Source organism: Polyodon spathula, chromosome 18, assembly GCF_017654505.1.
Source record: "Polyodon spathula isolate WHYD16114869_AA chromosome 18, ASM1765450v1, whole genome shotgun sequence".
Lineage (NCBI taxonomy): Eukaryota > Metazoa > Chordata > Actinopteri > Acipenseriformes > Polyodontidae > Polyodon > Polyodon spathula.
In genome coordinates this window covers 4,208,041-4,221,828 of record NC_054551.1, presented here as the reverse complement: position 1 = coordinate 4,221,828, position 13,788 = coordinate 4,208,041, and the positions used below count along the sequence as shown (strand labels likewise).

The following is a 13,788-nucleotide window of genomic DNA, read 5'->3' as shown; positions in this document are numbered from 1 at the left end:
CCATGTTTACCCCACCTCCCTTCCCTCCAAGTCTGTGTATAGAAACCAGTGTATTCAAAAGTGGACAGCCAGCACAATGCAGGGGCCAAACAGACAGCAGTCATCTGCAATATAGGACAGCCATGAGAGAAAAACACATAACTGCAGACACAGCTCTCTTTGGTACTGACTTCTGTGGGTCTCCCCTGCCGCTCAGGGTGCAGAGGGCCTTAGTAACTGTCTTTGCCTCCATGGAGTTTGTTTTCAGGAGGTTTCTGTGCCTGGCCTGCAAAGGAATTATGTCACTTTTTATTTCAGGTATGTGAGATGTTCAATAGCATAAGGAGTGATCCTGGGATAACCACATATTGGTAGTTAATGCAATCCAGGGAGTTCCACCAGTGCTGTAGCTTGCCCTAAAATACAGTAGGGTATAAGTTGATCAAATCAACAACTATTTTATCTTCTATTTTTAATTGCGTGTTTAAAACTTAATTTATTAACAGAAATTGAGTACAGCAGCAAAGACAGACAGTCCTCCAGTCAAGAACTTTATGAATCAACTTTATAAATGCACAATAATATTAGAAAACTGCATTAATGTAATGTTAAATGTTTCAATTTAGCTGTAATGTCAATGCAGAATTAGGAAAATTAGGACCATATGGGTCTCTCCAATATTCGCAGCATACAAGAAATATCCAGCATTTTACAGGAGAAATTCAAAGCTCTATTGTCAGCATTTATCCAAGGACAGCAGCAACATGAACAGCTCATTAATGATATATTTCTAGAGAGAATCCCTGAGCAGTTGATTGGGTTTGCTGTTTGCTGCTGAGATCTCTACTTGTACTTCAGCCAATTTTCCTCTGAAATATTGAATTTGCACTTTACATGAAATAGTCATTAGTTTGGAGGGTCAGGTAAGAGACTGATGATGTGACCAGACTGGCAATCCATACTGTCTGTGCTTCATTCCCCTGGCTGATGACAGCATGGTCTCCTGAGGCATCCTGCACAACAAAGGAATGCTAAAAACCACTCACAGTTATCTGGGATTGCTGGAAAGTCTTGTCAAAGTCAGAAATTGAGTATTATTCCCTGAACCAACCTTACTGACAGACTATACACTTTACAGCACTTATCCATTCTTTTTGATAGAAAATGATGCAGTAGGGGCTCTCGAGTGGCGCATCCGGTAAAGTTGCTCCATGATGCGCCCTAAAGCCTGGAGGTCGCTGGTTCAGGACCAGGCTATTCCACTGCCTCGGCTCACTGCGCACCAGTGACCCCTGTAGACTGGCTGGGGGCCTGCGGGCTTGCCTGTAAGCTGCCCAGAGCTGCATTGTCCTCTGACGCTGTAGCTCTGAAGTGGCCGCATGGCGGGCCTGCAGAGTGAAAAAAAGGGGTCAGCTGACAGCACATGTTTTGGAGGACATCGTGCGTTCGTCTTCGCCACTCCCAAGTCAGAGTGGCAGTGGTAGCAGTGAGCCTAAAATAATACAATTGGCTATTTAAAATTGGAAGAAAAATGGGGTAAAAATCATTTGGTAACTACTAAATAAAAAAAGAAAAGAAAATGATGCAGTAGTATAGGATTAAGTGACACTCCTCAGCCCTCCCCCTCTTTTTTTATAACATAAAACACCGCCCAAATCAATACCTAACTAAACTTGCTTAGCCCTGACATGAGTAGCACTACAGACTCCATGCACAGAGCTAATGCCAGGACCTAAAGCAAGGCAAATTGGGCGAGGGTCAACTGCACAATGGCTGGGTCAACACACAGGGACACGTTTTGAGTCCGTTTGTTGAAGATTGCAGATTTAGCAACTTAAACAATCATGAAAATACTCCTGTGCAAAACTATTGTTCTTTATTTTAAACCGTTACTGTTGTCTTATTGTGCTCAAATCTGCAGTTGCTTTAAAAAAATAAACAAATAAACATGTTTGCACTTGAGTTTGTGATAAAACCCTGCTATACTCAGCAAAACAGATTATTTTTAGTATTGCTTTCCAATAGAATGGTTAATGTGATAACTTGTTATCTACTATGACAGTTGTGATGTCATCCTCAATGTGCAGGTGGAAATAAGACTCCTGTTACAAGTTATAGTTGCATTTGTATTAAACTAAGCTTAAATTGATTTAATTAAGCTCACAGAAGAAAACCGATAGGAGCCTGCTATGCGACTGCAGTCCTGCAGTCTTTATGACCCTGGAATTGTAGTTTTACTTGGCAATACATAGCTTGCTGCTAACCTGATTACTGTACAGTTTTAGCATGGCTGAGTATTAAATCAAGTGATCTGGGATTAGTTATATTATTTACCACTGGGTCTAAACCAACAGCGTGCATAGACCAGTGGTGCTAAAGCGCTTTCACCTTAGACTGATGTCAGGTTGCTCCGTTCTGGGCAGGGTTTCAAGTCTCAGACGTGGAGGAACACTGCCCCGCTTTGTTAGGGATGTTGGCCTCATTTCAGAACTAAACTTTGTTCAATGTCATTTGCCATTTTTTAAAAGTGCGTTTTTAGTCCTGATGGCAGCATAAAGTTTTCTGGTCCCTTGAAGTACAATGATTATTTAATGACCTATTGTCTACAATATTAATGGAGTACATTTTAGTATGTAGAGGGAGGGTTATTACAGAAATATACTGTGGCTAATTTAAAACCGGATTCTGTCTTTCTCTCTCTCTCTCTCTCTCTCTCTCTCTCTCTCTCTCTCTCTCTCTCTCTGTCTGAGAATTAGATCATTGTGCAGAACAATGTGGTGAGAAATAAGGAGCTTGCTTTTGTGGGCATGTTTTGGCTTTATCTTCCAAAATACAATGAATGGTACTTTCTCCCTGGTACTGAGAAATTACACAATATGTTTCTCACTTTTTTGGTCTTGTTGCTGTCTTTGGTTTCTACCTTGTAATTATGTAACAAAATAAGACTCTTTTCTTAGGTACCTACTGACGCAGTATGTAACTGACCCACTAACTCAGGATTCTAGTATGGCAGTGTGAACTCCAGTGCTAAGTGATAAAAACAAATACGTGGCTGTATTTCTCTGCTGTCCCAGCTGAGTGCTAGGATTACCCGAGGACAGTGTATCAAAGGTTTACTCCCTCATTCAATTTTACTCCCATCTGTTTAATTGGAGGTCAGAGATATATTTATGGAAGGGCCTCTGCTACTTTAATTAATAGATTGTTCCCTCAGGCTCTAATGAGCTGGTTTGGTCATCGATTCACTTACAATTAGCATTTTTGTTTTGTAATATTTTGGAGAAGCGAGCTCAGCGATCACATAAGAAAAGGCCTGACAGCCGATGGCCTTTAGAGTGGCCGTCTTTCTATCAGAAAATCCCAGAGCCCTTGCCTGTGCATATATGATAACCCAAGATGGAAAGAAACCTCTGGGGATCCCAGTATAAAATATTGGTCTGTCCACAGAACGGTAAACACTAGATTCAGAGATAAAAGTACGAATAGACAAACTTGTCAACGTACAGTTTCCCATAACTTTACCTATATTTATAATCTACACATAAATAGAAAATGGATGATAAGAATTGACCACATCCTATAATAAAGCATCTTCCGATTTACATGGAAACAGACTTTCAGCCTTTCTTGACAAATCACAGAAATGTAGTTCTAATGTCTTAACTATGAAGGTTAAAAAAGCCATACAAACAGTGTTTCATTTTCTTATTTCATAAAAATACTGATCTGAAATGGGTTTTTGTTTTTTTAATAGAACTTTTATATGGCACTTTGTAGACAGACTGTTGCATTTCCAGTATTTCACAGTAAATAAAGTTGCAACACAAAAGCCTGCAGGCATGCTTGTGTATTTACAGTTTGCAGGCATTCAATTTCAAACAAGAAAGCGCTCGCTACATTTTTTAGATACTATAGCACTGATATTTTCTTAAAACTGTTGCAGACTTTGTTTTGCTTCAATTCCTGCTGTTTGTACAGGAACGCATGTGATCAAGTGAGCATTCCCTAGGGTTTTACTGTGGAAAACTTTACCATTTTACCTCCTCTTAAAAAAATGTAAGGCACTGAAAGAGTAAAAGTACTGGTAACTTTTCATTTTTTAATTAGGAGTTTGTGTATGTTTGTGTATTTGTGTAATATTTAAGTTAACAATAGGTGCTAAAAAGTATTTGCAAAAGTAAAAAAAAGGTGTAGTGATTACAAATACCTAGTAGACTGCATGTTGTGACCGTGCTGTTTGTTCAGTAACTTGTTCACAGTGTGTTCATAAAGTTTATTCAAGTAATCAGTCTGCATCCAGTTGTTTGATTTCTACAACATTCAAACCAGAGATGAGCTGCTCTTCCTGTTGGACATTGTCAGACAACATTCACATTTAGGGGTGCCAATTTGCCCCATAATCCTGGGACACTGAAGACAGGTCAAGTGTTTCAACTCACCTCTCTACCGCAAATTAACTGATTTTATTGACCATGCAAAGTGAGAGTGAATTACGTGATCTGCCGCTAAAGGAATTGAATTGTTTTGCTAACTAGTTACTAAATGAGGGGGCGGGAGTTACTTCCTATGAAGAAATATTAAATAAATCGAAATGTAACCACAAGGTTAAATGAGAAAGAGTGGAATTGCGTGCATGTTCTAGAACAGAGATTTCATTTCATTGGGGGAGTGAGCCCCTCCCCCCACCGCCGCCAGTGAAGTAGAGTATACCATATGAACCAACTGCTGGGAAGTACAGTTTAGTATAATGAATGAAACGTGAAAAATACTAATAAGTAATAGTGTGCAAACCTGACTTAACTCATTCTCTCCGAAGGCACATTGCAAAGCCCTACATTCTTAACAGCCCAGAACTGGTAAATGTGGATAACCAAAAAATTGGTTAAATTTCCAGTTGTAGCCTGAATAGCCAGGTAATTAATTATCCGTACACCTCCAATGGCTATCCTCCTGTAACAGCTGTACTGCAGAGAACAGGGGTAATCAGGGAAACAGGCTATGAAAAGATCAATGACTCGGGCCTGCAGCGTGATTATGAAATAGATTCCTGCAGTAAAAGGGCAGAGCCCACAGCATCTATCAGAGAAAACAAACACATTACATCGTCTACAATTTGTATTCGAAATGCCACATAGCACAGAGGGAGGACGAATCAGAGATTGAAGGAAATAATCGCTTCCTTTTAGTCAAGTAGCAACTTCTGTTTGTACTGTATAGTTTTTAGGGTTGTTAAACTCCCAAAATAGGCTACTGCTGAATGCTGCCCCTGCGTACAGTGTCATACTGCGTTGAGACTATTTAAATGAATCTCTCATAGACACTATGTCTTCTGCAGGCTGTCAGTGAGTTGTGAGATTCAGACAGAAGTAAATTTCAATCTTGGTAAATCCTAGTATTGAGGGGTAATGGGTTGATAACTAAATTAAACAGTCAATGCTGTAGGTCTCATGGGTCATGACTTGTTATCCCACCTCTGATACTCATAATGCCCTTGTAATCGGTTTGTGAGATTAGCTTAACCCTTTAGAACATAAGAACATAACAAAGTTTACAAATGAGAGGAGGCCATTTGGCCCATCTTGCTCGTTTGGTTGTTAGTAGCTTATTGATCCCAGAATCTCATCAAGCAGCTTCTTGAAGGATCCCAGGGTGTCAGCTTCAACAACATTACTGGGGAGTTGATTCCAGACCCATACAATTCTCTGTGTAAAATAGTGCCTCCTATTTTCTGTTCTGAATGCCCCTTTATCTAATCTCCATTTGTGACCCCTGGTCCTTGTGTCATTTTTCAGGTCTAAAAAGTCCCTTGGGTCGACAATGTCAATAGCTTTTGGAATTTTGAATGCTTGAATCAGATCGCAGTGTAGTCTTCTTTGTTCAAGACTGAATAGATTATTATTGAACAATAATAATTAAGTATGGTTCAAGAAAACTGCAATTAAAAAAAAGAATGGCCATAAATGAAACCAACTGAAGTACAATATTATTTTTAAATAGGCTGGAATAATTGTTTGGGATAATGAAGGCATGTGACCAGTACCTGATCCTATTTTCCTGAAGGATGTTGGTGTTTTTTCTTTTGTACGGAGACAGCGCCTTAACAACAATATAGGAAAGAAAATATCAGAATTATCTTTACTATTGGATTCTTATTATTATTTAGATTCACTTAGTTTAATTTTCTATTTCAAAACTCAAAACACAGAACTCAATAAATAGGTACTTATGCCAAAATAAAGCATTAGCACCGTTTGTCATATAGCTGTGCTGAATACTGCCACTTTCAGTTTACAACACTGCAAATGATCACCATTCTTCTCGCATGGTTACTCCCAGCAAGCACAACAGGGCTATGACAATATCAGCTAATCAGCCAGTACTTATTTGCATGTTAATAAATTACCCTGTCTTGCAGCAATAGAAAAAATAAATATTCTCCTTCATTGTGAATATTAACGACGAGGAGTACTTTCCATGGAGTTAAAATGTAATTACTGAGCGAGGAAGCACTCAAATAGGTAAATAGCTTATATAATTATTTAATGGTAACCAGTGATTGCACTGGATTTCACAAAGCCTGCTTGATTTGCTAGAGTTTGTAGCCAGAAAATGGCTTAGCATCATACTGTATATTATCCCTTCCTCTAATAATCTGAAATCTTTATTGTTAGTTTTAAAAATGGGCTAATCTTACTGATGAGAGAGTTTAACAAACCTGTCCCTTATTTGAGTGACATTATTTTCAACCTTCCTATTGATTAGCGGCTGAAGTATTGGTTCCTTCTTTAATCCCCTAACAATCATTGTGTAATAAAGATATATTTTTTTTCATGTACTTGGTCTCATTTCTTAATCCTTCTTACAGGCTCCCCTTGCACCACCAATGCAGAGTAAGAATGAAAACTTACACCTTGATCAATAACAGCAGTGAATTGTACTTCTCTGCTGGAGGGCTAAGATATTCTACTGAGCAGCCTTGCAGTTTGACTCGACGCTCACAGATTAAATATGACATATACAATAGTACACAATAAAATCAGACCAGCTATGCAAAGAATCTAATCAAAGCCCATTCAGACCTGCAAAATTTCTGTGCAGAAAAGCATTGGACACAGTGGTCCATAGCCATCTGATTACCTCCAGCACCTTGCTCTTGTGAAGTCACATGCACGGAATCTCTTAAGATGGGAAACCGGGTCAAGCTTTAATGCTCCTTCACTGATTTCACTGATCAACTGTGCATTAGGATTAAGAAATGCGTGCAGTTTTCACTCCTAGTATTGTGCAAAAAATGGGAAACTTTCAGTTAATGTATAACTGGGTTTTGAATGACTGGTATTGGCTTTGTATATGTTTACTGTTTCTCATAAAAAAAGTTTAACGGCTGATTATCTCAGCATGTGTTAATGTGTGAAAAAAAAGTGTAGTGTGGCCGAAATGGATAAATAAAGGACTTTTTTATCACAAGGAAATCTTACTGTCGTATTGAAGCAAGATCGGGCTACATAAAATGAAATACCACAGATGCAACGTGGAGGCTATGTATTTTGTTTCATTTATTAAAAGAGTATAATCAAAGTAAACCTGCCAAGTGATTAATATTGTGTTTTGTAGTGCTAAAAATGTTTAACTTTTTACAGAGCTGATCGTTAATCCTTTTAATGTTGTTTTTGTTGCAATAATTATCAAACAGTCTGGATGCACTGAAGAACACTGTGTATGGTCATAAACTTCAAATTAAATAGCTACAGTACATCACTAAAGAATGTTGATCAATGATTACAGCCTTGCTGTCTGTTTCTACACAACTGAACAAATAAAACATAACAAAAATAAAGCAGTGGAGGACAGATCACCAGTCCAGTCTGTGGTCTCCACTGCAGTTAATGGTACTATATTTTAGTTTGCAATATGCAACAGTGTATTTTAACCCTTGAATTGACATTATTACCAGCAAAGTTTTGCCATATATATGAACATTGAAGCATTGAAAAGGATTATTAACTGGTACACCCACTTTAAACATATATACGCTGCATTGAAGTGGTCATAAAACATCACTGTTAAAATATTTTTATTTTACATGCAGTCACTTTTTTCTTCTTTTTTTTTTCTCAAACAGCAGCAGGTAATGTAACCCTCTATGCAGTGTGCCCTTAATCTTGATGAACACTGCTTTACACCCCACTGTTTCATTGCTGGGCTCATCTCTAGATCAAGGATAGTTCCTTTTTTTTTCAAAAGATGCCACAGGCATGTATTGAAAACATTGGTGTGATGTCTGGATGTTCCAAGCAGCACAACATACATGTCCTTGTACATAACATTTTCACTAAACTAATTACAATTAGAATCATGTGGCTCTACTGGCCTTGTTTATTTGCTCTGCAGTGAATGTTTATACAAAATGACAATGACGGGAAAACAGAGCTATGGAGATTGGCACCAGTCTTATCCTGTCCCAGAAATGTCTTGTATTGCTTTTACGCTCCCATAGATAAACTATGGCAGAACCATTTTCTCCAATAACTGAAATATGTCAGAAAGCTCTTTATTTGTAATTCTTCTGAGCAGACCTCGCTGGCAACAACCTCTGCTAGATTGCTGTATGTCACACAGCCCACTGGAGTTTCACTTACCCATCTGTGTCTTGGAAGTTCACGTTGACCCTCTTAGTTGAGCCTAACAGCTCTGAAAGCAAAGGAAAAGAAAAGAAACATCAGCACAAAGAGAAACTCCATTGTGTCGTCAAGGTCTCATTAGGGAACACAAGACACATTTCGACTGTGAAAGTCACCTTCACCCATCAGTGCTGTTTCCGCTGCCTACAATGACAAGGTATCGTGAGTTTTGACTCTAACACTGGGGTCACAGGATTTCACTTTGAATACAAAAAGTGAGAGTCACTGGAGAATACCATATTCCTCTCTGGGAATGCAAAGACCACTCTGCTAAAAAATAAAATAGGCTGGTGAATTTCCTTGAACAAATTATCTCTTCTTTGGTACAGCCAAATATTTAATGTGCAAGGCCACGTGAAAAATAAAAAAAATAAAAACACAATCCTTTTACTTCTTAATCTTCCTGGGGCTATGAGCATAATTCAAAAATAGGGGGTGGGGATATCATAAGGACCTTTAGGACACAGCTGCTAAGTTTTTCTTAAGTATTAAGCACATCACTTAACAGCAATGGAAACAATTTTGGCCATATCATCAGAATACAAAAAAAAAGGTTTTATTAGGACCAGGATGAAAAAAAAACATGGACTATAATGAAGGAAGGATATAATGAACTGCTGGCACCCCTATCTAGTCTTTTGGCACCTTCCAGCTGGCAATGCAAAAAGGAGGATGATTTACAGCAAGTGCAGAGGATTTTGTAATACAGTACTTATTCCAGACCTAGGTTGAGATTTTCAGAACTGCCTTTAGCAGCTGTCAGATGGAAATGTGTTTTTTGACTGGCAGCCCAGAAAAGGCCCTTTAGTTAGGGTACATTTCTATGTAGCTCAATAACCACAATCGTTACCTGCAGAACACTCACAGGACTTGCCACTGGAACACCCTTCGTCTGGAATCCTTTTCTAAAATATCTGAACATATGTTTCACAAATGGCTCTTTTAGCCATAGCTAACCAAACAACAGTTCCATGAAGTGTAGCCATTTATTTATGGTCAACCATACTCATAAATACATAGTGTAAAAGCTATTTATTTGTAAATAACCATAGTGGCAGCCCACAAAACCTCCACAGACCCTGTCACTGGAAACAGCCAAGCACACTGTTGCAGCCCCCGTCAATCTGGAACTGGTTCAGAAATACAGCCCATGCAAGCCAACAAGTGAGGTGGATATTCCTGCTGATACAGCACTTGAACTCTATAATTTCACAGCAGCCAAGCTCACTTCAGCTACAGGGTAGGTAACCCTTAACAGTCTCTGAATACTGAATACTGAGAACAATCCTGAATACTTACAGCATCAGTCACTATGTTGGGATACTCACAATTTACACAAATACAGTATGCAAAATTGTATTGGTGAGGAGGCTTTCATCTAACAAGTGGGAATCACTATGGTAGCTTCTTCTTCTCCCGCAATGAAAATGCAAAGTTCTGTTTTATTTTTATTGAACCAAGTTATGAATATGCATTGCTTTCCAGTACCAATAAAACATCTCATACCCTCTGAGACTTTAGAAGTATTCAGTTTATATGTGTATGTATTTTTATTCGGAGCAGGTTGAAACTGAAACCTGGTCTGTTAGAGGTTAAGAAGACTAGGATTGGGAGTTCCAGCTTGGGATCAAATATTCTATTGGGCTACAGAATATCCTTTTAATGGCTGCATGCTGCAGGAAGCAGAGACGGCAGCTCCTGGCTGTACAACTGGCTTATTTAGCGCCACCACATTGACACGTGGGGAATTTACATCAGCGAAGCAGAAGCCAGGAAAAATAAAGAAATCTGAAGCAGCAATATTACCAAGACAACCAGATACAGTCAGATGTTTTCTATTGTGTTCTCTTCTACTGTTGAATCTATTGTATGTTTTGCTTTAAAAAAACAAACAATAAAAAACACTGTAGGGTGCTGAAAGGATGCATGCCAGTCAGTTACTCAGGCAGACAGGCAGGCAGGCAGTGGAATGCAGCAGCTCTAATCCATACACCACTTTGATTCACTGAATCTTGCTCAGCTCTGCCAAGACTGGAAAACATTGGGAACATCTCATTTCCAGTGCTCACAATCTGCAGTTATAACAGCGTTATGAAACAGCATACATACTGTCTACATGCAGCTTTCACATTCGGTGCTTGTAATGTAAACTGGTTTAAGGCTTTAATACAGATTAATACAATCAAGATTGCTCATAATGACCACTCAAAGGACCTTGAGTTTCCTGGCAGTGAAAATTGAAGGCTTGGCAGGAACACGTTTCGGAGGATAACACAATAATAATTAATAATAACACAACTGGCGATTCCAAATTGGGGAGAAAACTAGGGTAAAAATCATTGGCAACGAATACATTTATAAAAAAAAATCCATCATTGTATCCATCCTTACTGACATTCTTCCATTTTTTTTACTTTCTTCCTTACTTTTGTCTCTTCTCTGAAATGAATATAATTGCAAAGTGTGTTCAACCAGAATAAATCACTGCTGATCAGGAAACTGCTGTTTCCGTCTCTTTCACCGCTCACACTGCATGTTTTGTGTGGTCTTCCCTCTTGTTTGAAGTCGAGCTGATTTCACTTTGAACCCGAGCTGTCTGAGAATCGAATTCATGCAGTCTTCTTTGTGCCGAGGGAACCCGTAAAGACAAATGGCGTCTTTGTTCTTTAACACTAATGACATGTGATCAAAAGAATGTGTGTCCCAATAGCACAGTGCAGCCCCCAGATAGAATTTAATACAACACCTAACTATCTTTAGGAATTACTGTGGACTTAAACACTCAACCAGAAATCTGAAGGAGCAGCGATAGTCAATGCCAATAACTTGCAACGAGCGATGACAGTCCTCTGGCAAAGAGGAGCAGGAGGCGTGAATCTCACTGTGAAGAATATAGTGAACACCTTTGACTGAGCACTGAGTTTAAAACAAAGAAACACATCGCTTCGGGGGGATCCCTGAATCTTTACAAAATATTTTTTTCAACATGAGTCATCACAGAGCAGATTTGTTTGGCCTCACTATTTGCCTTGATATACAACCATACTACAAGTATGTGTTCTTCTATTCAGAGATAAAACTCAACACCAAGTGACAAGCCCAAGTACAACATAACTCAAAGTTAACACAAGACCTTTGAATTGGCAAGTGCTCCTGATACCTCTACTCTGCCTATGTTTCAAGTATTGTACCCCATGATATGCAAGATTGCTTATTTTTCTAGTTCATACTGTTTTCAGAGCAATCTTCTCAATGTTTACACTTGCTAAGACCTAAAGTTGAAAACCAACAAATCTTTTGCACAGTAAACGCCTAAAGTTAGTAAAAGTTTTACACAGCTGACCTGAGGGTGAAAGACAAAGACAGAGAGAGAGAGAGAGAGAGAGAGGAGAGAGAGAGAGAGAGAGAGAGAGAGAGAGAGAGAGAGAGAGAGAACCAACTGAAATCTCACACTGCCAATAATCTGTGGCACGGTTGAGGCTGGTTACTATTTTGTTCCCAACACAACTGAGTCCATCTGTTCCCAGTTTATAATACTGCTGAGGGCAGTGGGGAGGGTTTAAGTGACTGAATGCGACAGAATGAGAATGTCATACAGTGCTGGTTAATTTTCAACACATGGAAAAACTTGGTTACCAGCTTAATTTCAGACAGATTCCAAACCAGACATGATTAACTTCCTTTTAGAATCTGACCAGACTTTTTAAAACTAGTGGCTAGTGGTTTTCTTCCGCACAAAGAGTTGGACCAAAAAAAGAGTAGCTGTGTCCCTTGGAAATCAAATAAAGCCAGTGAGTCATTCAGAATATGGGATAATGGCAGCACAAAAGGAACATTATGAGTGGACTCAGAAGAGCCTCAAGTTTAAAAACTCAAAAACAGACGTAGTTCCTGTATTTGAGATATGCATCACAGCGACACATTTGAGTCATGATGATTCAAATTCAAATCTTCATACAATAAGGGTCAATCAAAGTCTACAGGTAACAGACATTTTAACATATTTAATTCGCTAGTGTTAGCATAACACAAAGACAACAGAACCGTGTCTCAGGAGCACCGAGAATTATCGTGTGTTTTTCTTTTTGTCTGAGGGTTAATTTAGATTATTATCAGGGACTCCCAGGGACAAACTTCAATAAACAGTCATCACTACCTACAGTACGTAGATAAATGCTACCATGGGGACCATAACAACTTATACCAACCAATTGAAACTGAACATTTTCACCAACCATTGTTTGACAATTTTTCCAGTTAATGCAGTCTTTGAAATATTCAGGGTTCTCCAAGGCCAAGTGACCAACATCACACATTGTCAGCGTAATAAAAGGTCCATAGATATTTTATTTCTATCAGTGAAATTGTTATCTTAATTTTACACCAGTGGTATGATTGCCAGGCTACCTGTGGAGCTTCCTTTTCCAAAATCATCTAAACCTAATCAAACGTGACCCCTAAACCTTTTTTTTTTTTTCCCAAACAACACTTTGGCCTTTTTTCTTCAGTGCTGAAGACTCGCTGGTGACAGCTTTGAAATAAAAGGCTGGCAAGATGTTTAATCCCTCCGAGAGGCACACTTTCATCCCGACAGCATTTACCAAGCAATGATGGATGGTAGCCAGAGACAGGGAAGGAGAAAATGATCCTGACTAAACATCCCCATTGGGTATAGTGAAATACATACAGGAAGTACAAAAGGCAGTTTAAAAAGGTAACACAAAGGCATTATCACTATACTATCCCCTAGAGAAATAAACCAAACTTTAGTTTCACACAATATCAATTGAACTGAATCAGGAAAGTGAGAAACGCCTATTTTTTGCAATTGTATACCAGCTGACAGCATTGTTCTTTGTAAATGTTGTTACAACCGTTTATAACATGCTTATAATACAGGATTAGTAATTTTTTCATGATAACTAATTGGTTATAAAGTGTTCATAACTTAACACACTAATACATTAATTCTATTTATAAAGGTAGTCAAGTAAATTTGCTAACTGTTTCAATACTGAAATGTCTGTCAACCAGATTAGGGCTAGATTACATTTAAAAATGTTCTGAGAAGCTGTGTGGCTTTCCAGTTTGCAGTTGAATAATTAAGTCATTTCATTTTCTTAGTTAA

General features: G+C 38.6%; 1 protein-coding gene across 1 annotated transcript in view; it reads right to left on the bottom strand.

The window, feature by feature from the left end:
* The window catches only part of LOC121331149 (caskin-1-like), a 121,153-nt gene that overhangs the window by 38,878 nt on the left and 68,487 nt on the right, over nucleotides 1–13,788 (bottom strand). The gene's annotated exons all lie outside the window — the stretch shown is intronic.